The following is a 21,290-nucleotide window of genomic DNA, read 5'->3' on the forward strand; positions in this document are numbered from 1 at the left end:
AACTAATTTTAAGATGAAAAATTTATTAGAAAAGACTTATATTAAATGATTCTTATAAATCCTTTTGTAAAACAAATAACCTTTTCCTGGTTGAAGCATTTCCCAAAGTTTGGGTATTCATTTAAAATCCAAGCAATTCTAAAGCTTAAAAAAAAAAAAAAAGAACCTTATTTCCCTCACTTGCATGCTATACTTTCCTTCATTAGGAAATAAACCAAGACTATGAAGAAGTCCCCAGATACCACCTTGTCCTCACTACAGTTCACATCTAGAGCACAACTGAAAACTAACATTGAGTCCTGAGATAGAGCAAATGCCAAAGGGATCCATAGAGCTTTACTTATTTCTTGCTCTAAATCTCAGTCTATGTAGTTCCAAATTTAATTTAATCAAAATACTGTAGCCCCTCAACCCTTCCAGATTTAAGGTAATTGACTTTATTCTATATTATTAATGTAAAAAGAAATTTATATTTGATTGTGTGATTTATTTCTCTGTTAAGAGGACAGGAATAGTGGGGGACTATCAGCTACTCTGATAAGCGTACGGAAACCTGAAGATTTCTTATCTAATAAACTTTAGAGGGCCCGAGCTTCGTCAAATCTTATGCTGATAAACAAATGTTTCCTCTAACCCAAATGACACACTAATCTAATACTTCCTTTCTCACTAATTCTAGATCCCCAGAAGGAGCACAAGAAGACGGATCCAAGGCCTCCAACCTACCTAACCTGACAGGCAGCTACGGGCAGCAAGTGTGTGTCTGATAGTCCATTCTGAAAGACAAGGAGAGGGGGATCAGTGAGGCTCGAATAACCAGGGCTGTGGAGGAAACAGAGCACACACACAGATGGGTACCCCACACAAGAATGGCCCAGGTGATGACACTCAAGCACTCAGTCCACATTAGGTGACACGCTGGTCTAGGTCTCTTCCCAATCTGGGAATCCGTGACAGTCCACAGACCACCACCAGCCACCTTCCTGTGTTCTCATTTGGTGCATTATAAACTTGCCCAAATCCATGCATCCACACTCCACCCATTCGGATTTGGGTAATAATTCAAACAGAGGCTAGGCTGAAAGTCATCTTCTGTGCCTCCGAGGGATAAAAATTGCTCAGCAAGGGAAGAGCGTACAAAATCACAATAAAGAAGAGCAGGCATAGGCTTCTGTGGTCAACAGGACCCTCAGCAGTTTGCTCGTATCCTAAGCCCGTTCTGCTGCATCCAGGCAGACCATCAGGAATTCTCAGAAGCTCTAGAGGCGGAGGATAAAGGATGTCAGGATGCAAAGGTTTGAGAGAAAAAGGCAGAAGGTATCTATTATCTAGAAAATAAGCACCTAGAAAATGAGAAAACTGAAGACAGTGAGTGCAGTGATCTATAAACATCACAACTGGATGGGACACGGAACAGCTACGAGAACAATACTAAGAGATGAGTAACCACCATGGCTTCAGTTTCCAGCAGCCATAACACCATAAAAACCAGCACGTGGGTTGGCCAAAACCACCTAACAGGATCTTCAGGCATCTACCTGACAGACAATGATTTCACCTTGATTGTCAAACAAAAGAAACCAATGTGGTCTAAGAGCTCTGGAAATTCCAACCGAGCAGCCTGGTGTTAAGAAACCTACCATATTTTGCTGAGGTAAACAACACACCCCCTGTTCGAAGACACCACTTAACCAGCAAGTTAAAGAAACAAGCACTTCCAATACACTCTAGCAAGTATGTGGCCTAGGAACTAAGGTCAACACTCTACGTCCAATTTCTGAGTTACAGTCTCACGGTACTGGAACATAAAAACGCTTGTCTTAAGTATTACATATGTAGCTGCAACCTACTGCACTTCTGATAAACAACTGTAAATTCTGGAAAACTGCTTGCACGTTTTAGCTACAAAAACATCACTACTTCTGCTCCAAACAGTAAGACAGTCTCAAAACTAACAGCTCTGTGAGGTGGTTTCAATTGGTTTCTTCAGTGTCGAATGTATGAGAACATCTTCAGATCTTGATATTCGTGTAGGAACGTCAAGGGTGCAACAACCTGACTCTTACAAACTGCTTAGATTTTTTTAAAACTTTTTACTTATATATTGCCCTTCTAAAGAGTGCCTAGTAGTGTGCACCACTGAGAAAGCTAGGTGGTGGCCGCCTTTCAGAAAAGAGAACACAGACTGGCAAATATTTTGTTTTTAGCTAGGTGGAATGCTGACTAAGCAGTATGCCCTCCACTCTTCAATGTGACCAAAAGCAAACTTCTTCTGCTATTAAATTCCTGAGAATTTCCTGACTGGATTTAATACTGGAGCAAAACTCTGGGAGCAGTGACAGGATCAACTTCCTCAGGCGACCTCTTAAATGAGCAGAAGTAGTATAGGAACATATCTGAAGAAGTCAAGCTACTTTCTAATTCTGCAATTCTAGCAAAAAAGAAAACAGTGACGCTAGAGATGGAGGTACAGTATCTCACACACCAAAATTTCTTACTAAAAGCTCTAGATCAGGGACGCATGGGTGGCTCAGTCAGTTAAGTGACTCTTGATTTTGGCTAAGGTCATGATCTCAGGATTGTGGGACCGAGCCCCGTGTCGGGCTCCATGCTGGGCGTGGCATCTGCTTTAAGATTCTCTCCCCCTCTGCCCTCAACAGCCCCCCAGCCCCACTCACTCGCTCTCTCTCTAAAAAAATAAATAAATAATAAATAAATAAAAGCACTGACCAGGAAACATGGCTACCATGACTACAACTGGTGATGGCCTGTGCCTGGCAGAATATTCTTTATATTTTACCATGAAAAATCTGCTTATAGGTTTATTATTCTTTTTTTTTTTTAAGATTTTATTTATTTATTTGACAGAAAGAGAGGGAGAGAGGGAACACAAGCAGGGGGAGTGGGAGAGGGAGAAGCAGGCTTCCCGCTGAGCAGGGAGCCCGACGTGGGGCTCGATCCCAGAACCCTGGGATCATAACCCGAGCCGAAGGCAGACGCTTAACGACTGAGCCACCCAGGCGCCCTATAGGTTTATTATTCTTAACAAACCATTCGTGACAAAGCATTTTGTTTCCTATCCTAAAATAAACCGTGCCTCATAAATGCCTACTGCCAAGATAAAAGATTACAAAGCACTCTTACAAATACCGCAGGTATGTGTAACAGGCACCCACTCCCACCGCATCAATAAGAATAAACATGAACCGGGAAACTAGGCACGATGCTAACTTCTGCACTGCTAAACGCTAGAAATCACAGAGCAATGACATCCTTATTGGTTCCATTAATGCTTTTCATATGTAGTTTAAAGCAAAAATAAAAACCGGAAACAGAAAACAGAAGAAGTATTGTTATTATAATAACAGAAGCAGCAACATTTCTGTCGATAGAAGAGTCTAGAACAAAAAATACAAAAGAGAATAGAAAAGTCAACTTGTAGTTGACTAATACTTTTAAAACCGAGTTTCCTACACAAGTTCCAGGAACATATATAATTCTTTGTAATGGCACCTAAGGGTCTTCACTATCAAATTCCTTCACAATCTAATCTGTAACAAAGGTACTGACATAAACTTACAAAACATGAAAGACCCGACAGTGTTCATAGGGGCCACCGTATTTCTTTGAAATATGGGAGGATTCAAAACTCAAGAAGACTACAGACAAGGTAACACCTCAATATCTGCTAGAAAAACGTACACAGCGTGTATTTTAAAAACATGGGGTACGGCATGCAATTATGAATTCTGGCTGGAACTAAGGCCAACAGGTCCAAACTACAACACACGTGTAGGGGACCCTGGTACACCGAGATGAGCGCGCTCAAAAGACCGTCACCTGGGTAAAATCTGCTCAGTTCTGAACACTCCCCAAGAGGTCAAACCTCCCAAGCATTTGGCACAAGGGGCATTTAAAAGATATGACCGAGGTGCCTCAGCTCCTCAGACCAGCTCTGAAAATAGCTGAGAAGTTTCACAACTGCCTTACAAAGAATTCTTTTTAAGAAGGACTGCATTCTGGGAATATTTTTTTTAATCAGGCTTATCGGAAAAAAAAAAGTCACCATCAGTAATCAAAAAAATTGTTCCATATGCTTGTACCGTTTTTAGTAACACACAGCAATTCCATTTAAGAGAAAACATATATAACTGTCTAAATATACAGAACAAAAATGTCACCATGTGAACAAAATCCTTTTCAAGAAATGATCCATTTGGAATAAAGCCGGCTCTTGGCAAATGGAGTCTCCCAAGCTTGACTACTGTCAGTCTAGTAATATCTAGAACCACCAAGTTTCAATGCCAGCATCATCTTGGATTTCACCTCTGCAGAGCTTCTGATTATGAAGAAGAGGGCACTGAAGCCATGAAGGCAGGGGCTTGCCCAGGGCGGGGCAGGCAGTGCCGGGTTTCCGGACGCCTGCAACCTCATCATGCTGTGCTTGGGGCACACAGCTCCTCAACTTGTATACCGGCGAGCAGCATCCAAGGAGCTTCAAAACCTATGGAGGCCTGTGCTCTACCCAGGTCTGTGGTTTAAGTCATCTGGGGCACAGCCTAGGCTCTGAAATTTTCAAAAGATCTCCAGGAGATTCTACTCTGCAGACATGTCTGGGAACTTGTCAGACAGAACTTATCAGATAAAAGAATTTCACTCCTCTAAGTCCCTGCTTTTTGTTTTGTTTTGTTTTAGATCAGTGATTACTGTCCCATTAGTGGATACATTTTTGGCTGCTTCAAATTGCTAACAACCTATCCCTAACACCTTCTAACTTACTGTTTCTAATCCATTGTGGGCTTTAAAAGTATGTGCTAATCAGACTTGTTAAAACTAGATATAAAATAAAAATAAATCTGTGCTGAATGAGAATCAGGCCCCTTCCTCTGCACACACTTTGCTACAGTTACTTTAGCTTCTTTGAAGCCTGTGCCAGGTAAAGCCCTTTGGAAAACAGTTTGGCAATTACTTACACAGTTAAATAAATGTTTATTAAACAACCCACCTACCCTACTGGAAGGTATTTACCTAGGAAAAATGAAAATGTATGTTCACACAAAGACCTGAACATGAATGTTTTTAACAGTTTTATTCATAATCACCAAAACCTGGAAACAATCCAAATGTCCATCAACAGGGAAATGGGAGAAAGAAACCGTGCTCTATCCATACAATGGAATACCATCCAGCAACAGAAAGGAGCAAACCAGGATTACAAGAAAGAAAGCAGCAGATAGAAAATGCTACATATGTGTGATTCTATTTATAGGACATTCTGGAAAACTAATGGGACAGTAATCAATCAAGGACTGCAAAAGGTCAGGGTTGGGAGGAGGGGACAAAACTACAAAGGGGCACAGGGAATCTTGGGGGGTGACTAAAATGGTCTATATATTGACTGTAATGGGCATTCCACAGCTGAATACATTTGTCAAAACTCATCAAACTATACAAAAGGGTGATTTTTACTATATACAAATTATACTTCAATTTGAAGTCTGACTTTAAAAATAAAAAAAAATAAAATTAAAATAAAAGAAGCCTGTCACATACTTCCAAGTTTTTGACCATCCTCCTAATTTTAAAATTCTTCAAATTATCTAATCTCAGAATCAGAAGGAATCCTAATGGTTGTTCAGTGTATGTTTGAACACCTCCAATGACAGGTAACTCACTACCTCTTGAGTTGGTTCATTTCACCTTTGTAGCTGTGCTAGACTGTCCCTGTATTTACATATATAGACTGTCCCTGTATTACATACATAATTATGTATACACACCCACATATACACATATGCATCTGAAGAGAAAGATACGCACAGACGCGCACACACATTCCTGTAACTTCCACTCACTGCTCCTAGTTTTGTGCTTTATTTAAATTAGATGAGTTACTGACTCAGCCATATTATTTCTTACTCAATATCCTCTAAAAGTATTTTGTACTTAGAGCTTTCAAACGTCTTGCTTTTTTCCTCAAAACTGAAAACTTAGTAATGTTTCCATTTTCTCAATGTTTTAAAATGCATTGTCATAAATCTGGTACGCTGTATCTACCTAATGAAACAAAAGTACCTGGTTTTCCCCATCATTCGTTTGAATTATTCTGCTGCTGACTGCTAATTTGGAGATCACTTATTATGAAACCAGAGGTTTTTCCGGAATTTTTTTTCCCAAGGATTTTCCCCCCAAGGATTCTGACCACCCAAATTCAAAGCAAGGACTTACAAAGACACTGCTCAAGTAGAATGAGATACCAAAGCAAGAAGTCACACTAATGTACTTTTTCAAATGCTAAAAAGCTACAAAGATAATTATGAAATTTTTTTCACCTTCAAACACATGGAGTCACATGAATAACTGTGTTAGCATAGATACAACAGATGACACACTGAAAAAAGACAAGGAAAAGACAACAGCACTGCATCATTTTAACAAGTTTAAATTCACGGGGTAATAAAAGTGAACTGCTATATAACCAAGTGAAACTGATGCTCCTTTCAGTCACCTGTTGGCCATTCTTTATGGATGATAACATACAACTAGAACTTTGTGCAAATTATTTTGCCAATCTCTAGGGATTAATGTTTTACTAAAATTTCCCTGAAATTAGAGCAACTACCTCCTAACTACTCTATCCTGAAATATTATTCCTTAAAACCTCCTTTATCTCACAGGAATAAGGAAAAACCCCACTCAATCAGTAAGGCAAACACTTCAAGATAATAATGTTAGCAATCTGCAACAATAATTTCAGTTCCCATCATTAAAAATTTCATTACTGGAGTATACATGTTTGCAATAATATCTCGACATTTCACATTCATCTGTTTATGTAGTCCTTAAAACACATGATGATATTAAGTTCATACAACGGGTTAACAGAGAGAAAAAGCAAAATATAACTCACCAGACTAAATCCCAGAAGACGTCACTGTACAATGTCCAATGAGTCCCAAGGGAACACAGGCATAATATTTTTTCTGCTCTACACCAGATACTAAACATGGAATATAAAAATAAACCTTTAATTTAACAAGTAACACAACTTATAAAGCAATTATAACAATTCTAACTGCAACACAGGATGAAATTAGCAGGAGGTACTAACATCAGGTACAGGTTATAGAGGATATAATATTAAGTCAATTAATTAAAGCAATTTGACTTTGTTCAGCTAAATTAAACTTCAAACATTTTGTCATGTTTGTTCCTCTGTATTCTGCTGCTGAAATTCTACCTCGAGACTAAGAGTAGCTAACTGGACTAAATAAAGAGACACACAAATTTGGGGGTTTAAATGTTGGTTCCACCAACCTAGTCTTCTTCATGTACTCAAGAGATTCACAATATTCTATGAAGAAAATAATGATGAGACCAGGATCAAAAGAACAGGTCCTAGCTATGGCCTTGCTAAGAACTCTGACTCCTGACCTTGCATAAAGAGCAATATTTAAAATGAGGACCATATCGTTCTTCCTCCCTCATACAGTTGTTATGTGGATCAAATGAGATGAGGCAGGGGAACGTGTTCTGTGCGTTGTGAAGCCCTTTAGAGATGTGTGATGTTATTATTGTGCAATTAATTTTTGGTGTCTATTCATCTTAGCCATAAAATAGCAACAATAAAAATCCTTCATAAGACTGCTCTGCAGCATATGACTGGAAAGGCCTTGGAAAACGTTGTTTTTTTTTTAAGAGAACAACACTTCTTTAGAATTATCACATTGCTTAAGGTTTCGAGCATCTCCTCTAGGCCTTCCCCTTACCTGGGGAGGTAATGTGTGAGAATCTATCTTTATCTCCTACCTTCCTTGTTAATTAGGTTAATTTCTTGAGGTCAAGGAAACTCCCCAAAGTCCCATCCACCTGTAAAGATTTCTTTGGTGGTTGCGTTTCTGTGGCTGTGCTGAACCGGGGGCCAGGGAGCCTCAAGTGAGCTGAGTGGATTCATCTCACCAGCACAGGTGCACAGGGCCCCCAAGAGCGGCTACAGAGAAAACACGCCCTCACGGCCAGTGCAAACAGCAAGGGAGAAGGCCAGGACTCTGTCACTTTATTACTTTCCTTACCACTGCTGAAGAATTCCATCCAAAGGAAATGGATAGTTACTGAGTTAAAGGGATCTGCCTCTTGAACTTCAGAACCCGGAAGAAGTGACTGCACCAACACCGGTCTGTCATCCTGAGAAGCTCCCATGGGTATCAGCCTTTGGAACTTCCACAGATTTAGGAAACAGACACGTGATGCTCCCTTCCGCTGCTTCTGCCACACACTGGGTCCAGACCGGGGAACCAAGACACTACAGAAGGAAGACTCGGTTCTCCTCCACCAGGGAGGCCTCTGGTTTTTACACAGAGGGAACTGTAACGCAGCAAAAACTCTTGCCCGACAATACGTTTTTTATTTACTATAACCACCCCTCAAAATGTCCCCAATACTATTGTTATAAAGTTTAAGTTGATTTCTTATTCAAGTAAATGGATTTTTAATGGGGAAGGGAAATTTAAGAAGAAACTCATATTTCTGAGCACCTTCTGTACGCCAAAGCTACGCGCCATTTCTATCGCTTCATCTTAACCACTACTCCACGAGGAGGTATCACCTCCCTTGTAAAGTATTCCATCAAGCAATGCTATTTGAGGGTCAGGCGGGAACCTGAACCCCAGTTTCTCTGACTCCGAAGCCCGCTGGCTTTGCTTTGTATACATGTGGCCTCTGTTCAGTCATAAGCCCGGATGGACAGCTTTTTACACAATAACCATGTTCCTGAAAAATGTAAATTAATTTCTGTAAATGGAATTCTATTTCAAATGTGTGGGGAGGCACTTTATTTTAAAGCTTTATTGCCTCACTTGTGAAATGATTAGAAGGAGGTGGTTTTAGCTACTAGTCCTAGTGTTATTTCCAACTTGAAAACGCGAGGATGTTAAAGCGCATACCAGAGTCCTGTACGAAGCCAGTCTACACCATGGACCCTTTCTCCTAGAAGCATATAAGACACTTGAAAATCATAAATTATAAGGGAGGACAAAAACGTTGTCAACCAATAACTAGCTGGTTATATGGTTGGATGCCAAATAGAGAGAGAGATTTCCACTTCATTTTTCAGGGCTACCTCTACCATGGAGTGAGATAAATTTCATTTAGACTTTTAGAAATTTAGACAGAAAACCCAGGAGCAGGAACATGAGAAAAATCTGGATGTGTTTTAATTCTAAATAAAACTAGTTTTAGAAAACACTGTAAAATCTCATTCAAGCTATCATGTAATGTGTATTACGTATTTGGTGATATAAGCTTCTTTTCAAACTTTTGAATGCATTGAAAAAATAGATTTTCCAACATTTTTTTCAAGAGCAAAAGAAAAATCAACCCCAAACTTCATTCTGGATTTGAAAACAGAGAGCTTTAAAGTAATTATCCAGCTCTTGCCCAGGAGCTGATGTGGAAGTCTAGGAAATGGTCGGTAATTTCATAGTAAACAAAGTGTAGTAACTGATTATCCCTATTACAGCAGTGCCAAGCCAAAAATAGAACACAAACATAGAGTCCAAGGGAGCCACCCAGGCGAAACCAAGGTGCAGCAGCCCCATTCCCTGTCTCAGTTTTTAGTCATTTCTGACTCTGCTTACTGTTGTATGTGTCACCACCTGCTATCTGTGCACAGAGGCTAAGAGGAAGAGGATAAAGATGTTGAAAAAAAGGAAGAATTAAAAGAACGAGACCAGAGAGTAGTATAAGAATGTATCTTCTTGAAGAGATTGCCTATAAAGGAATCTTGCTTAAAAAAAAAAAAAGAGAGAAGAAGAAGAAGAAAAATTACAGTATGGGCTTTACCCCATGTCCTGCTAGAAACAATTAAGATTTTAATATGAAAGTTCCCAAAGAACTGGATTTTTAATAAAAAGAAACCAATATTTTTGAACACCTTCTCTATGCCAAAAGCTACAAACATTTTATAGCTACTCCATGGGGAAAATATTACCCCCATTTTAAAGTATTCGATCAAGTAATAACTATTTGAGAGTCAGAACAAGAATCTGAACCCCTACAAGTCTGACTCCAAAGCCCACAGACACTGGGAGAATAGGGATGATGAGTTAATATATTCTGTTTACTATGAAAGTACCGAGCATTTCCTAAATTTCCACTTCGGCTCCAGGGCAAGAGTAGACAATCACTTTAAGGTTCCCCTGCTTTCAAATCTAGAATAAAGTTTTAGATTGAAATAGCATTTTTAGGGGCACCTGGGTGGCTCAGTCATTAAGCGTCTGCCTTTGGCTCAGGTCATGATCCCAGGGTCCTCGGATCAAGCCCTGCATCTCGGGCTCCCTGCTCAGCGGGAAGCCTGCTTCTCCCTCTCCCACTCACCCTGCTTGTGTTCCCTCTCTCGCTGTGTCTCTCTCTGTCAAATAAATAAGTAAAATCTTTTTTAAAAAATGTTTAGAAATAGCATTTTTAGAATATTTTAAAAATCTATAAATCTCTAACACTTGCAGCTGATTCTGGCCAATGTTTTTACCATGAAGGCTTGGCAAGGTATCAACGGATCTCCTCTCAAAGACGGTCAGCAAGAAGGAAAAGAACTCATGTGAAATGCTTACAAGATGGACTAAATGCGGTGTAGAAAAACAGACTGAGGTAAAAAGAGCAGAGGCTAGAATACATAATGCTTCCAGCTACAAACAGCTGAAACGAACAGAAAACCCCGTGACATTATCCTGGAAGCAATGAAAATAGGAAAAAGTCAGCATGGCCAAGGTCTTCCCGCAGGCCTCGGGATAGGGGAGCCATGAGTGACTAAGCAAAAGACACCCAACGTTTGACTGCAAATGAAGCTACTGCAAATAGGAAAGTTTGCAAACATTAACCGGGAAGCGTGTCAAATATCTCAGGCAGGGTGACAGATATCAAAACAGGTAAATAAAGAAGAATGTCCTGCAAAAGTAGGGTGGCCACATGTCTCAGTTCAGCCAGTAATGCGGCATAATTATTTATAGCACCCCCTTTATCTCTCCAAAGTGTCCCGGTTTGGAAATTACATTGTTATCCTACTCAAAAGTAATATTTAACAATGAAAAGGCAATGAATTAAAAGACTGGGGGTGGAGAGGGGAGGAAGGAAAAATGACCCTTCTGCTTGCACGGTGGCTTCCCATATAGATCTGAGGAGTATTTCTTTGGTTGTATCCACTCAGCCACTCAATTATTCATTTACTCCTTCTGTCCTTCAACAATATTTCTTGAGTCTTATTATATCCCAGCATTGTACAGGCACTGGGGCAAATACAAAAAGTGAAGCCGGAGACCAGGCGAGAAGGAAAGACAGACAGACATGGAAATCTAATGCATAGAACAGTAAACCTGAATGGTACTGGGAACCCAGAGAAGGGAGTGTTTTTTTCCCCCAAATACAGAAAGCTCCACACGAAATGTTCAGGCCCACACAAAATCCCTATGTATAAAAAAGCCATAAGTATCAGACTTCAGCACAGATCTACTAACAAAATAGCAATAAGAAAAAAAATTAACGGACAGAGAACAAACTAGGGTTGACAGAGGGAGGGGGTGGGGGATGGGCTAGATGGGTGATGGGTATAGAGGAAGACACTGGTTATGATGAGCACTGGGTGTTATATGTAAGTGATTAATTACTAAATTCTACTCCTGAAACCAATATTACACTATATGTTAACTAACTAGAATTTAAATAAAAATTTGGAAGAAAAAAAATTAAAAATAAAAAAATCAGGGGCGCCTGGATGGCTCAGTCAATCAAGGGTCTGTCTCTTAATTTCGGCTGAGGTACTGATCTCATGGTTGTGGGTTCAAGCCCTGTGTTGGGCTCCACCGTGAAGCCTACTTTAAAAGAGTTTTGTTTTGTTTTTTTTAAAGAAAAAAATTAAAATCTATCACTTCCAAATCATATGGTTATAAATATGAAGGCCAGCAAATAGCCCTTGTGAATTTTGGTAAATAAAGCCCACTAATCATTAAAGAGTATATTATGGAAAACAAGATAAATTTTAGGCAAAGAAAAATGGTGGAAGTTATGGGTTCTAATTCTAGATCCCAAAACACAAAGAAAAAAAAAGGCAACAGGCAGTATTTCTCAGAGTAGCTATTTGAGGAGAGATCAATAATTTTAAAAAGCAGATTTTTAAAAGTTGCATTCAGATTAATGAAAATATTTTGCAACCACTAGTCTCAAAGATTATTCTAAAAACAAAAAAGATAAGGACCAAAACATCTCTCAAGTAACAGAACACAGAGCAGAAATAAAATGGTTTAACTGCTAGTACAACACACACAATAAGAACAAAATGCTTAGCTGTACCTACCCTACGTGCTCCTCGTAGGGATTACTCCAATCTCACTTTTCCATTTGTAACTCATAAAAACTAAATCATCAATAATTTTTAAGAAGAGTTTGTGTGTGACATTTCTGAACCATCCTTGATCTTACAAACCTCACCAAGGGGGTAAGACAACCCATAATCAGTTCAGTAAGACAAAAAAATGTGTTTCTCTTCCTAGTATCAGTTCTTTTAATAGCAACCCCCTGAAAGTGCAGCATGCATTTTCCCTCTATTTCTGTTAGTAGAAATTAAAGCTAGATTACCAACGTTGTCTCACTATTATGTAAAGTCACTCTTCTACTTTTAGAAAAAAAAATTGCTTTCACTACAAATATGACTGACAGTAACTGGAACTGCAGATCTACAAGCAGTCTTTACAAGAAATTTGCCTCTTAGGAAAGCATAACCGAAATGGGACAGGTGCATACGGTGGAATTAGCTAACCTTCCACATGAAAGCTTAAATCCAGGAACTTATTTTGATAGGCTGGTGATGAATCGAGAGTTCTCTCTGGAGGAAAAGAGCTGATTTTTTTCCCCCAGAGGATATAAATAAATCAGCAACAGCAAAGCAAATTTCAACTCTGTATGTAAAGTTTTGTTACTCCTATCACACTAAATACTTTTAAGGGTGTACAAGAGCTCTCCAAAGGATACAAAATTATACAAAGTAAACGAATTCGCTATTATGCAAGGTCAATAAATACCGTATATAATCTTATGTCCTAGAATAGTCACTATCAAACAGTCTCACTTGCAATTTACTAAAATGTTGACAGAAGCATATTGTATACACCGTTCCTATCAAATCAAAAGGTCTACGGGCTCATCAATCCTAATATTTCATCCTGGTCATTTTATTAAGTTTATAATGCATACATAGCTACATCACAGAAACACTGAAATCTGTGAAACATTCATTAAACATAATTGTGTAAGCATAAATCTTGGTCTTGAATTAATAAAGTACCAAACGCTTCTGCAGTAATAACCAATACTGTATTTTGAAATCATTGAAAAAATAAACTTTCGGAAGAGATCACTTCTATCTCCCTTAGTGTGTAACTTCCTCTAACAACTAACAACTCTAAATTGTAGGGTGGCTCATCTGAGAAAAACAATGTAAAATAAAGAGTTCTACTAACGTCAGAAATGTTGTGCAAGAATTGCTCTCTCGGCTAGGAGTAGTGAGCATGCAATAAAATGCTACTGCCTCCATTCTTGCTCAAGTGATTAGAAAGTTCCCAGCCCCAGTTTTACCTGTGCACTACAACCATACGCATACCCTCTCAGCATCTTGGCTCGACACAGACCACTAACCCACCCGGGTACAAACTGATGTGGGCGGAGAAGCAGGAAGACCCTAAGGATGTGGAACATTTGCAAGGGGAAAAGGACGGGGCCATCATTCCCTTCATGTTCCCATCGCCTCGCTGGCAGATTTGCAGATTCCACCACTAGAGAGAGTTTGGCAGCTTCACAATGGGGCCGCCTGCTCAACGTCTGGCTGCCGCCCGCCTGGAAACCCCTTTCCTCTGCTTACCACCCGCCCCAAAGTCCACCCGCGACAGGTGGGGAGAGGGCGGAGATGCCCAACGACAAATCTGCCGCTTTCGCTTCTGGCCAGCACCCGACCCCAATCTACACGCGCGCCCCCGGGCACTGCCGGTCCGTCCGCCCCCGCCGCACCAGCAGAAGCGCAGCGGGCGCGGGCTGCGGGCTCGAGGGCGGCCTCACCCCCCGGACTGCAGCTCGGGCGAGGAGGGCCGACGAGATAAGGCCGTCAGGGCTCGCCCTCAGGCGCTATCTGGCCGGGGCAGTCGCACCCAGCGCGCGGCCGGGGCGCGCGGCCAAAGCCGCCGCCAGCCCGGGAAAAAGCTACTTCTCAATGGGGCCCCGACGCCGCTGCCCCGCGGTGCGGGCACGCCGGCGGAGGAACTAGCGTGCGCGCCAACGCGCCCCGACTTCCGCACCGCCGCACCGCGGGAGAGGCGCTCCGGCTCGCCGAGTCCCCGCACCTCCCCGGCGAGCGCACGCCGCGCGCACACGGGGGCGCACGCCCCCGCACACTCACACGCGCTGCACACTCACGGCGTCTCCGGCCCCACCCCTGTGCCAAGCAGCCGCGGGCTCCCCGCACCCCGCAAGGGCCCCACCCAGTTCACCAGACCCCAGCCTCCTGCCCGGGCGCCCAAGGACCAGCCCGCCGAGGCCCGGGGCCCCTGGGGGCCGACCCGCCGCCCATCCCGGAGGCCCGCCCGCCCAGGGTTCCCCAGCACCGCGCGGACACCGCGCGCCCGGCCCCGACACGAGGCAGGGAGGAAGGGGCGGTGCCGCGACTGGGGCTGGCACCGGGGCTCGGTGACTGGGGCACCCCCCAACCCACCCGCCCATCACCACCACCACCACCACCACCTTTTTCTGCAGCACAAAAGGTTGCAGGCGGAACCGCCGTCCCCGTGCAACCTACCGGTGGCCCACGGCTCCGCCACCTCCGCTGTAACTGGGCCGCGGAGCCGGAGACAAGGGCGGGAGAGGCGCAGGGCTGCGGCGCCGAGATCCGGGCAGAGGCCGCCAGGCGAGCCAGCCGGGTACCCTCTCCTCTCCCACCGCGCTCGGCGCCAGCTACCGCCCGGCGTAGGCCCCGCCTCCTCCTCCTCCTCCCCCGCCCGCCTTCCCGCCCTCCTCCCTCTAGCTGCGGAGGCGCCGCCCGTCAGCGCTGGGCCCGCCTGCTGCGCCCAGCTCCGACACCCCGAGCAAGGGCGGGCGGGCGAGAGAAAGGCTTTAAGAGGCCTGAAGTAGTTGGCGGGGGCGGGGGAGTTGCGGCCTGGGGAGGAGAGGAGGAGTCGTAACGCCTCCTCCCAGTCCCAGCCGGCACACTGTCTCGGGAGCTCCGACTCGCAGGCCCGGCTACGCTCAGGTTTCCTCGGGGTTAGGGGCTGTGGTGTGATGTTTATCACTTGTGAGTCTCTACTTAAAGGACTCTGCACTGAGCCGAAGTAGAGAAGACCGGAAGCCCATGAAATTACAAATTATAGGGTCAATCTTGAAAATTGAGGGGTGAGGTGCATTCAGATTTAGATTCTGATTGGATTCGCTGTTTTTGAATCCTCCGACTTGATCTTTTCCATTCCTGTAAGAAATTCTTTCCTTGATCAGACTTTTCTATTCTCAATTCATGTGCATCTCCTCTGCCAAACAAGTTAATAAACTCGGCGATAAGAATATGACATTTGCTTAGCTCTCACCATGTGCCAAGCCTTTTCACATGCATTTCCAAATTTACACCTCTCACTTCTGTAAGGATGTGACCAATTATCCACATTTTAAAGATTTGGAAAATTTAACTTCCTCGAGGTCACACACCTAGTTAGTGCCTGAGCTGAGTCTGAACCCAAAGAGTGGAACCACAAAATGGTTTATAAATGTTGCTAATTTATGTTCCAGTCTCAATCCAAGAGAGTTTGTTGTTACTGTTGTTTCTTCTTTTTTTTTTTTAACAAAATACTTTATCTGAACATAAAAGGCATAAATTTGGTGTAAATTAATACAAATTTAGATAAATATTGATTCAAACTTATTTCAAAATCTACATATGCCTCTGATAATATAAAGGCAAGTAAATTTGAACACCCGTATTTCAACAGAGTGATGCCTCCCGGCTTCTCCGCTAGAAGACATTTTATACCACCTCTATGTGCCCTGAAGTAAGTTTGGGAGGATAGAGGGAGAAGAGGGAGGAGGACACTTCGAAAAATATTCTCTAAAGAACGATTTTAGAAAACATAAATTACTTTATTTCCAACATAGATATGTATGTAACTTCTCAAATGTAGAACCGGGCACAATATACTATGTATTGAATAAGTAAATGAATGGATTTTTTTTTTTTGCATCAATTATTTCAGATTATAATTTGTTTGACACAACAGTGAATTGGAAGTTATTTCAGATTGTTGACACAGTGGTGCTTTGTTCTGATAATCATTCTCATAAAACCACTTCCAAAATATTGTATATTTTATATTAGGAAACTTCCTTTTATTCTGTCCTGTCTGAAATCTTATAACCTTTCAGAAGAATGACTTGTACTTGCCCTTTGCTCTGAAAGTTTGGCAATGTTCTTTGGCCAAAAGCAATAAAGTGCTGGTTTGCCCTTAGCTTTATTAGGCTCCAGGCTAGCCATCTTGAAAGGGCTTTGTCTCCAAATTGCCTTACTCTCTGGGTGGTGCTTCCATCCTACCTTTAACTCCTTACTGCATCAAAATTTCAGTCAGTTTTTGAGTATCACATAGAACGCCTACCTATTAAGCCAGTTCATGAGGCAGTTAATGACTGATAATAACTTTATGTGTGGCCCCTCAGTACCCCGACTGGGTACTGCCTTAATTCGGATCTGTTGTGGCTTAGTAGGGGCTGTGGCTGAGGGGAGGTGGGGAATGCAGAAGCTCCTCCCAGATCTTTTTTGTGTTCTATGAAGATCTAGTCAATCTATAAAAAAAAAAAAAAAAAAAAAAAAAAAAGCCATGCTTATAAACAATAGGGACAAATGTAGAAAAGACCTTGTGATCTGAAAGGCCTGATTCTGAGGAGTCCAACACTCCATCTCAAAGACCCCTTGTGTGACTTCCATCTTTGCCTCAAGCCACCCTTCCCAGAAAAATCACTGAAAATGATGGTTGCCCGAGAAGGCTTCTATATGAATGTAAAGTGCCACTTAGCAAACAGCCAGCTTGAGAGAACAAGATAGTCAGATTTGATGATAATAACATAGTGGATATAAACTACAAAGCCAAGTGTGTAAGAAATACCACATTGCAGCCCGTGCTCTAAACCCATTTGTTTCCATCAGGGGCTAACCAGGAAAATAGAGACGACTTCAAGTCTTTACAAACAGACAACTCAGGGCAAGGAAACAATAACATAGAGAATGGAAGAACTCAGAAGCTAAGCAGGTGTTGGTGAGGTAATCCAGAAATTAACAAGCACGGCCCCTAGCTGGAGAAGTAAAGGGAGGAGACAGAGGTACTGGAGCCCAGGGGCCTGGCAGTATGGCCAACCTGGAAGCTGCGGCCATGGAAGAGAAACAGCTACTGTCAAAGAAGTCATTTGTGGCAAGGGAAGGGGGGAAATGTACATTGATTTTCCTCTCCTCGTGCCCTCTCATCTCCTCCCAGTGCCTGACATTCAGCCAAACCTAGATCACAGCCATCCTGAGAACTTGGGAAACACCCTTTGGGGTTAGCCCTTCTGCAACACAGAGGCAAATAGGGGAAGGGCACAGAACGTGCATCTGAGGACAGACAGGCCCTGAATCAGCACATCTTTTTACTTCACTTTCAAGGCTTCAGTTTTCCTTAAAGTTTTTTCCCCACTCCTTTGTAGGGTCAAAGTTCCAAGAGTTCCATGCCATTGCTATGTGTAGGTGGTGATGACAGGGAGTGGGAGGAAGTCCTTTGGTTTATATGCATCTGTCCACAGAGGTTTCTAGTGTCCCTTCCCAGAACTACCACCTACAGCAACATGCTGCAGTGCACAACATGTCCATAGACGGGATGGCTCTGTTCTACACACTTGAACACTCCTTTAGCTCTCTCCTGCTCCAGCACCACACTTGGAGCCAGAGAATATTTCTAAGGTCTCGGACTGTCCTGTTAAGCCTCATACATTATCAGTCATTTGTATTCAGGGTCCTTCATCAAATATATGATATAGGCAGGTTGAAAGTTTAAGAATGAAAAAAGAGATATACCTTGCACACATTGTTGAAAACAAAGCAGGAGTGGCTCCATTAATATTAGATAAAGTAGACTTCAGATCAAAGAAAATGGACAGACAGAAGGGAGCATTTTCACATACCCCAAAGACTAATGTATAATGCACCAAATAGAGCTGCAAATTATGTAAAACAGAAGCTGTTGGAACTGAACAGAGAAATAGGCAAACATACAATTATAGTTGAAGACTTCAATACCCCTCTATTAAGAACTTTCAGAACAATGAGACGATAAACCAGCAAGGATCAAGAACATCATCAACCAATAGGATGTAATTGACATCTATGTCCACCCATAAACAGAAGAATGCACAATCTTTTCAAATGCACATGGAATACCAAGGAAAATATCCTGGTTCATAAATCAAATCTGAACAAATTGAAAACAATTGAAATCATACAAAGCATCTTCTCCAACTAAAATAAAATCAAATTAGAAATCAATAACAGAAAGAAAACCAGGAAATTCCCAAGCACTTGGAACAAAATAATAAACCCCTGCATAATCCATGAATCAAAGAGGAACTCTTGAGGGAAATTTTTAAAAATACATTTATTTAACAGAATGAAAATGAAAATATAACATTTCAAAACATGTGAGACACAGGTAAAGCAATACCAAAAGAGAAATCTGTAGCACTAAAATGTGTACATTAGAAAAGAGGAAAATCTCAGATTAATAATCTAATCTCCTATCTTAAGAATCTAAAAAAAAAAGAGAGAGAAAGGCAAAATAAACCCAAAGCAAGCAGAAGAGAAGAAATAATAAAGATCAGAACAGAAACCAATGGAATTGAAACAGAAAAACGGTAAAGAAAATGAATGAAATGGAAAGCTGACTCCTTGAAAGGATCAGTAAAATTCACAAACCTCTAGCAAAGCTAAGAAAAAAGGAGAAAACCCAAATGATCAAAATCAGGAACAAAACAGAGGATGTCACTATAGACCCTGCAGACATTAAAAGGACAATAAGAACATACTATAAACAACTCTATACTCATAAATTTGACAGCTTAAATGAAATGGACCAATTCCTTGAAAAATACAAGCTACCACAATTCACCCAATATGAAGTGGATAATACGAACAGCCATGTAACTATTTAAGAAATTAATTCATAATTTTAAATCTTTCAAAAAAGCAATATTTGGGTCTAGAGAACTCCTGAAAAACTCTATCATACATTTAAAGAATTAATACCAACTCTGCAGTCCCTCCCAGAAAATAGGAGTGAACACTTCCCAATTCATTTTATGAAGCTAATAGTACTTTGATACCAAAACTAGAAAAAGGCACTATTTACAAAGCAATCTATAGACAAATATCCCTCGTGAATACAATTGTAAAAAACTCAACAAAATATTAGCAAATAAAAATCAGCAATATATAAAAAGAAGTATACACTATGACAGTGAGTTTATTCCAGGGATGAAAGGCTGGTTTGATATTAAAAAATCAATATTATCCACATAGTAATGGACTCAAGGAGAAAACTCATATGATCTCTAAGCACTGGGCAAAAGACAAAATTGTTTGTTCTCACCACTCATATTCAAGTCGTACTGGAATTTCTAGCCAATACAATAAGGCAAGAAAAGGCAAACAGACTTGAATGGAAGAAATAAAACTACCCCTATTTACAGATGACCTGATTTTATGTAGAAAATCCCAAAACATCTACAAACAAAAACAAGCAAACAAGTTCCTAGGATTATGTAGTGAGTTCAGCAAGGCCTCAATATATACATTAAAAAAATCTGTATTTACCTATAATGAATATATGGAAACCAAAACTAAAAATATGTTATCATTTATAATCACTCAAAAAAAGAGAAATACTTAGTTTTAAATCTAACCAATGAAATATAGGACTACAAAATGCTGATGAAAGAAATCAAAGATCTAAGTAAATGGAGAGAAGTACGTGTTCATGGATTGGAAGATTCAACCTAGTGAAGATGTCAGTTCTCCCCAAACTGATCTATTAGTTTAATGTAATCCCTATCAAAATCCCAGTAAGGTTTTTTATGTAGACAAAGATGAATTTATTCTATAATTTATATGGAAAGGTAAAGTACCAGAACAGCTAAAAAAAAAAAAAAAAAACTTAAAAAAGTAGAGTAGGGGTGCCTGGGTGGCTCAGTTGGTTAAACATCCGACTCTTGATTTTGACCCAGATCATGATCTCAGGGTTGTGAGATCGAGCCCTGCATTGGGCTCTGTCTGCAATGGATGTGGAACATGCTTGGGATTCTCTTTGTCCCTCTCCTTCTGGCCCTCTCCCCCCTCACTTTTGCGCTTTCTCTCTCTCTCTCTTTTTTTTTTTTTAAAGAATTTATTTATTTATGACAGAGAGAGACACAACGAGAGAGGGAACACAAGCAGGGGGAGTAGAAGAGGGAGAAGCAGGCTTCCTGCAGAGCAGGGAGCCCAATGCGGGGCTCCATCCCAGGACCCTGGGATCATGACCTGAGCGGAAGGCAGACGCTTAACAACTGAGCCACCCAGGAGCAACTCCCTCTCTTTCTTAAAAAAAAAAAAAAAAAGAAAAAACAGGAAGAATCAGTCTACCCCTTTGCAAGACTTATTATATAACTATTTTAAATGAGACCAGTGGAATAGAATAAAGAATCCAGAAATAGACTCACAGAAATATGGCAAACTGATTTTTGACATAGAAGCAAAAGCAATTCAACAGAGGGAAGATAGCCATTATAACAAATATTGCTCTAAGCAATTGGACATCTTTAGGAAAAAAAAATTGAAGTTCAACTTCTTACTCTATACAAAAATTAACTAAAAATGAATCATGAACTTAAATGTAAAACATAAAACTACCAAAACCATAAAACATTTAGAAAAAGGTAAACTTCTCAGCTACAACATGGAAAGCATGATTCATAAAATGAAAAACTGATTAAGTGGACTTAATTAAAAGTAGAAACATTCACTGCTAAAAACCCTGTTAAGAGGATCAAAAGACAAGCTAAAGAGTGGAAGAAAATATTTGCAGACCATATACCTAATGAAGAACTGGAACCTAGAATATATTATAAATGTCTTAAAACTCAACAGTAAAAAAAAAAAAAAAAATCAAATAATCCAGTATAATCCAGTTATAAAGTAGGCAAAAGATATGAAGAGATATTTCACC

The 21,290-nt window shown here is 41.0% G+C and overlaps 1 protein-coding gene across 9 annotated transcripts in view; it reads right to left on the minus strand.

Moving 5' to 3' along the window:
• The window catches only part of MACIR (macrophage immunometabolism regulator), a 169,067-nt gene extending 154,053 nt beyond the window's left edge, over positions 1-15,014 (minus strand). For 3 of the 9 annotated variants that reach the window (XR_013445659.1, XR_013445658.1, XR_013445657.1), the window contains exons 1-2: positions 14,831-15,014; positions 6,911-7,000 (exon numbers count right to left, since the gene is read on the minus strand). The gene's annotated coding sequence lies outside the window, so the exon portion shown is untranslated. Of the gene's footprint in view, positions 1-726; positions 777-6,910; positions 7,001-8,072; positions 10,247-12,343; positions 13,956-14,097; positions 14,119-14,830 lie in introns of those variants that run through there. The other 6 variants (XM_078066958.1, XM_036109844.2, XM_078066957.1 and 3 more) reach the window with 6 other exon arrangements.
• Between the last annotated feature and the right edge of the window lie 6,276 nt (positions 15,015-21,290).

Source organism: Halichoerus grypus, chromosome 2, assembly GCF_964656455.1.
Source record: "Halichoerus grypus chromosome 2, mHalGry1.hap1.1, whole genome shotgun sequence".
Lineage (NCBI taxonomy): Eukaryota > Metazoa > Chordata > Mammalia > Carnivora > Phocidae > Halichoerus > Halichoerus grypus.